The sequence below is a fragment of the Corvus cornix genome, chromosome 6, assembly GCF_000738735.6.
Source record: "Corvus cornix cornix isolate S_Up_H32 chromosome 6, ASM73873v5, whole genome shotgun sequence".
In the NCBI taxonomy this organism is placed as follows: Eukaryota; Metazoa; Chordata; class Aves; order Passeriformes; family Corvidae; genus Corvus; species Corvus cornix.
The window spans coordinates 16,225,916-16,231,915 of record NC_046336.1 but is presented as its reverse complement, the minus strand read 5'-3'; positions in this window follow the sequence as shown (position 1 = coordinate 16,231,915).

The window sequence follows — 6,000 nt, the reverse complement described above, 5'->3', positions numbered from 1 at the left end:
TCCATGCTAATCGTGGGATACAGGCTGTAACGTGAAGCAAGCAACATGCTGTGAAGAGTATTCTTATATAATCAGCAGAGAACAAACTGTTCCTTCTCTTCCTTAAATCTGTACCCAATCACACAGACAGGCTTCACTGGGACAGCTTTGCTACAGAGTACTTGCCAGTGAGAGAACAAAGATTTTCCCGAAGACTTTTCCTTTCCCTTTTCTCTCCCTTCTCTCTCCCTCCTAAGAGAACAAGAGATACAAGAAGCTGTTCTGTAAGGCTCTGTCAAGATGATTTATGATAGACATTGACATTAAAATGTACAAGTCCTGTTGATGCAGAAAATATGGCTAATCTGTAAAGTTTATAGCTTAATATATATACGTATATGTATATGTTTCACACCTTCCTTCTTTCCTTGAAAAAAACAACACAACTGTACTGATAACATCTGAAATTAAAATTAGCCACCTTTTCTGCAAATTAAGAAGTAACGAACTGCAAAGGAAATAGAGCTACATGGTTCTGGCAGGTAAAGCAGAAAAGGGAGAGGAATCACGTAAGCAAACAAGGCTTCTGGGGAAGAAAAGGCTACCTTGCTACTTGCAGTCCTCCCATGCGAGATTTCAGATTGTAGTATTGTGTTCTCACGCTCCATTTTCAATAACGAAAAAAGTGTTTTGTCATACGGCAAGAATAAAGAACACCAACTAAGTGTTTTCATAGGACTCCCCACATACATTACTACGAATAGCAGAACATAGGGTCTTATTCATATTACATAAAGATGATGTTTAATGAAGAAATTCAACACACATCTATTACAAGGCGTTGATTGACATGAAATATTTCTGGCAAAGTGAAAAAAACCCAATACAATCAGGTTTACTTCTTAAAAGCAAACGGCTTTTTCCTTCACTTCCTGATCAAAACTCAATAGTGACTGAAAAATTTTTATGGTAATATAAAGGAATATTTGTTTTAAGAAATAAAGTACTAATGGGAAAACAAGAAAGAAAATATTAATATCTGATTCAAAGTGCATTGTGTGTATTTTTATAAATTAAAATGGATTTGCCACGTTGCCTTTCCAAATAATATTAAAAAGGTTTTTCTCTTCTCTAACATTACTCAGCTTCCCAAAAATTGTCCAGTACTTCCTACGAAGTAGAACAACACCTAACAGTGCCAGTTAACACCAGCAAAAAATACTCCAGCCAACCTTCCAATGGAAAACATGTTGACAAGTATTTTTTCTAGCTCACTGCAGTACTTAGCTATGTCACCTCCTCCCTTTCTAATATTTCTCTCCCTTAATTTAAGTTGGGACAACCTTTCCCAACTCTACCAGGCTTTAGGCACAATATGGTGTGTCTATGCTCAAAAGCTTGCACATCTTCCTTACTTAATCAGCTGCTCTGGCTGAAGAGACTCTTCCAGCACACCTGCTCCTGTCCATAGCCCCGTGCTGTGGTGACCAGAGCAACAGTTATTGGGAAACCCTGGCATTGGAAATATTTGGCAGTAGGGCCTGGGGATGAGGTATGAGATGATGTATAAGGCCTCCCTGCCCCAGCACCTGCACCAAGAACCAGCTCAAGAACTATGTAGGGGTCTCACCCCAGCCCCAAAATAAAAATTAAGAGTGGAACAGAAATATTTTTTATATCCCCCAGCCAAACAGGAGAAAAACAGAAGGCAACAATTACAACCTGCTGGTCAACTGCTCAGACAGTGTATGTGCTCTGTTTCTGTGCAACATTAGAACCAGTAGCCTAAATTCATCCTAGCCCACCACAAATTGCCACAAAGAATTTAACAGCAAGGATGTACTTGTTATCCCTCCCTTTTAAATTTTTTTTTTAATAATAATAAGAATGTTTAGGATATATACTACATATCCAGACTGCATCATACCCAGTACCATCATTACTGATAAGATGTCCAATCTCATTACAAGATCCCTGCCAGCTCACTGATGCTCACACGAAGGGGGCAGACCCTCTCTCCTTGCTCCCTAGAACTTCAGAGAGAGCCTTGCCAAAGTCCTCCAGCACCATCTAGAATCTTTTGCTCTGGGGGGGTGCAGGATACAGTTTAAAACATCAGAGAAAAGAGTTTAAGAGATTATTCAAGGGTCTGCTGACCTGCATTCTGTGTAGTCAATAAAATGCTTCAACAACATTTGGAATCCTACTTAAATTTAGTATTTATACTACATACATCACATTGTACTGAAATGTTTAATGTCTAGATCCGTGGATTTTTAAGAGGATTTAATCTTACATCCTGAGGAATAAATTAAGAAAGACAGCCCCACCTGCCGACAGAACAGTCACAGTACAAAGGGAAAATGAACTTCCTACTCACTGGCCAGAAAATACAAGTTTTCTTTCCACCTCTTTCATACAGACCCCAAAACCACTTCATTCCAGCAGAGCAAGAACTCAAATCTCTTTTTCCCTTTGCTCAACAAGTAAATTCAGATGACAAATTAGTTTGTTATCCTTTCTAGAATTCACTGCTCCTTGACAGGGCAATGTACAAACTCCATTCCATAGTGTCCAAAAATACAGTTCAATAAAAGCTAATTGAAGAAAAATCAACTGAAACCTATTTGAAGAATTCATCTGCACATTTTATCTCAAATACTATTTCCTGTGCTCAGGACTGTAAGAACTCTTTATCAAATCAATAAGGGGATAACTTGCAGTGCTCGTATTTTTACAACTTCAGTGAAGTTTGTTTCCCAAGTAATAATGGGAATGCTTTTTAATTTGAAATCCTTTGATCTCTTTTCCTTTTGCTTGGGTTTTTGAGTGAATAGCATAATTCTGTAATTTTGTTTCAAGAGTTTTATTATCTAGTAATAGCCTTTGTCTCTTATGCTATGTCACTAATAATTCCTGAATAAATATTTTAATACTATCCAAACAGCTCTTTTCCCCCCCTTCCCTTGAAGCCTAAATTTCTATTATATATTTTTAGCTATTCCAAAGAACACACAGGACTGCCAAGAGAAAGTGGCAAAGTTTCTTTCACAAATAATCTTCCCTTGCCTATCTGTGGCACAGTTAGATCTCTAGGAAGTACCTTGCTTTTCCTTTACTTTAGAGCACGTGAAACAAACAGCACTGAGTCGTTCTACAAGAAGCTAATTTTTGAGCATACAAAATGAAGAGGATGCTGGATAGACAGGCTAACACTGCCAGTAATTCCCCACGATGTAACTCATAGCCCCTCATCTATTTTTCCCTAAGTTACACCCAGAAAAAAAGATTTGTCATCTCCTCTCAAAGCTCTCAAGCGCAAGCTTGAGAAGTTCACTTCTGCTATCTTCTGCTCTTACAAAAACTGGCAATGCTGTAGAACTAGCAGTGCTCTAGGGATAATAAATTTTGCAATCTTTTTGTAATACTTAGCAAACATGAATTTTTTCTTCCTCTTTGGTGAAAAATTAATTATTGACACACTAGATAATGGGAAGCACAAGGATGAATTAAGTATCACCTTGTGACAAGAGGGACAAGAGTTGGATTCCAATCATGATGTACAGTAATAAAACAGAACAAAAAAATCCACAGAAACAAACTGCCACTTGGACACAGGAAAATTTAACTTTACTGATCTGTCAATGCTACAGTGTTTCCAGTTATGAAATGAACGTATGGAAGTTGATGAAGCTTCATTTTGTCACTAGCTTGTTGCAAGGCATAAGATGCCATGCAGCATGCTAATATTAGCAGAATTTGAGGCATATGTTCATGTTTACCAGGGACTGTTTCATTAACAGTTCTTTCATTAAGTTTTACAATCACTACATTCAGTTATATTCCACTAATCAATACAAAACCAGAGACTAATTCTTCAGGATCATTTTATTAGGAATGAGGAATATAAATCTCTTATGAAAATATCTTAACATTTCAATATATAAGAATTGTCTATAAAAATATACTACTACATAACAAAGCCAGTAACTTCTACAAAACATATAATTCAACATATATTTAACAATATATAGGACATAGTAAAAATCCTTTAATTAATGCTGAGGGTATTTTTACCCCCTTTTTGTCAAACAATAATTCACATAACATAGGAAATTACTCATTCTGATACACAGAAGTTATCACCATAAAACTCTATGTATGTTCCCCCCTGAAGTCACCTGCATCTGCAGGAACATAAAGCCACAACTTTTCTTTGGATGGACAGGCAGTTATGACCCCAAAAACATTCTTCTGGTAGCTGCAATGTCCTGCTGAAGTCAGTGTTCACATCTGCTGTCAGCACTGCCAATGCTGAATCCACACAGGGACAGAGATCGTGTTTTTATTACCCTTGTGGGGCTTTTATTACCCTGATGAGCCTGCCATGGTTATCATGGTTAGAGAACTAAAAGACAGACTCTTCCTGGGTAACTACTGCTAGTTAGCAAGGAAATAACTTCTAAAGAGGCTGCCTCCCTAGAAATAAACCTTCCAACAGACAGCTCTTAAACAAAAGCGCAAGGAAGAGAAAGTAACGATGGGGGTAGTAATTTATTTTAAATTATGATCAAGGGAAGTATGATCCATTTGGTCATTACCAATTATGGGAAGCACCATCTTGGAACACTTTTTGGAACTGGGAGTCTGGTTTCAGAATAAAAATGACACATTTAACTAGTAATATCACCTGTTATGTTGAGGTTACTTCATGCCTGATGTTTGACAAATGCTGGAAATCCACTTTAATTACATAGACCACCCTTGTCTACACAACGAGTTTGTCAAATTCTTGGTGTAGATTTATTTAAAGGGCTTTTAGAGCATACTTTAAACAACCAACTTAACCTGAAAGAAATTGGCTGCTGCACAGTGACAGTACAAAGCCATCAGCTTTCTATAGAAGAGGTGGGTACATAAGGCTTTAAGGCTACAAAGTCTCACTGAAGACCACAGGCAATTACAGTGTCTTGCATAGTGAAGAACACATGGAACAAACTTATGATGCATCAGTAACAACTAAATCTTTTTATCCCTACATTTCTGTGCAAAATAACCAATAATTAACTATTATTCTTTCTATTCAGAATCAATGAATGAATATGTTGAAATTCAAGAGAAACTTAACATTTTAACAAAGCAATTGCAATGCAACAATATTTCATCATATTACAAAGGAAAGAGTTTCTATTAGAAAAGTATATTTATCAAACTTTAAAGTAAAGATAACAACAGGACACTGCAGACAATGAACATCAATATATTTCTGACTCAAAGCTCAGAAAAATAACTTTTGACCCTGAGAAACTTGCTGTATTAAAAAGCTAAAAAAGATCAGAATCTAAAAGAATCAAGGCTCAGTTTCATTTCAGATTCTCAAACTGTTAAGCTTTGAAGAAGAGTTTTACCATCCTAAGAGAAATTTAAAGAAATATTTTCAATTAAAAAACCCCAGAATTTCATGGTATCCACACTTTTGTAATTTCTTTAAGGCTTGCAACTAATATTTATGTTTTCAGCCTATATTTAAGAGGAAGAAAAATTTTTAAATTGAGGTGGTTGAAGAACTTAAAGCTTAAATGTCTTTCATTCTCAACATCATCTAAAAAACCGATTACAGAAACTAGCTTGTCATGCTTTATGGATAGAGAAGCCCTAGTCAAGTTCTTCATTCTCATTCCAGTTAAACAGTTCCCTAAAAGACAGATCAAAATCAAAACAGTGTTCCAAAACACCGGTTTAGATTATTATTTTAACAACTTAAATATTTAGGAAGGTTTAAGAACAGCAAGAGGAAATAAGCAGATGATGCCATAAGGAAACCCTGTATGTTTGAACAAAGAAAAAAATCAATCATCTGGGGGTTTTGGCACTAGAAATATATTGAAAGAGTTTCTGCAAGAATGTGAGACAAAAATTACAAATCACTGTACCTAGATGTTGATTTTTGGTCATGTAGCATATTTTCTACATTTACTTATGTGTTAAGGGCAAGAAAACAATCCTTTCTTCAGTAGCCTG